Source organism: Vigna radiata, chromosome 1, assembly GCF_000741045.1.
Source record: "Vigna radiata var. radiata cultivar VC1973A chromosome 1, Vradiata_ver6, whole genome shotgun sequence".
Lineage (NCBI taxonomy): Eukaryota > Viridiplantae > Streptophyta > Magnoliopsida > Fabales > Fabaceae > Vigna > Vigna radiata.
The window spans coordinates 18,842,996-18,843,400 of record NC_028351.1 but is presented as its reverse complement, the minus strand read 5'-3'; positions in this window follow the sequence as shown (position 1 = coordinate 18,843,400).

Here is a 405-nt window from a genome sequence, read left to right as displayed (position 1 = left end):
TTTCAACCACTGCTTTTCCTTTCTCATCATCCTTCTTACTCTCACTCAACTTTTCTGTTTCTATCTCCTCTATCTTTTCCACAGTAACAACTTTTTCTATTTTTATTTCCTCTTTCTTTTCTTCCTTTATTTTCTCCTCATATATCTCTATCACTTCTTCTTCTATCTTTTCCTCCTCAACTCATTTTTAGAGATAGTGGCTTGATATTCTTCTTTAGGGTTAACTTCAGTATTATCCCTAATAATGCCCAGAGACTTCAATACCTTTGTTATCTCATCTTCCTCTATCTTCTCTTCATCAATAACCTTGTCATCCTCAAAATTAGTGGCTTGACATTCTTCTTTAGGGTTAACTTTAGTATTAACCCTAATAATACCCAAAGACTTCAACGCACAAAAGTGTTG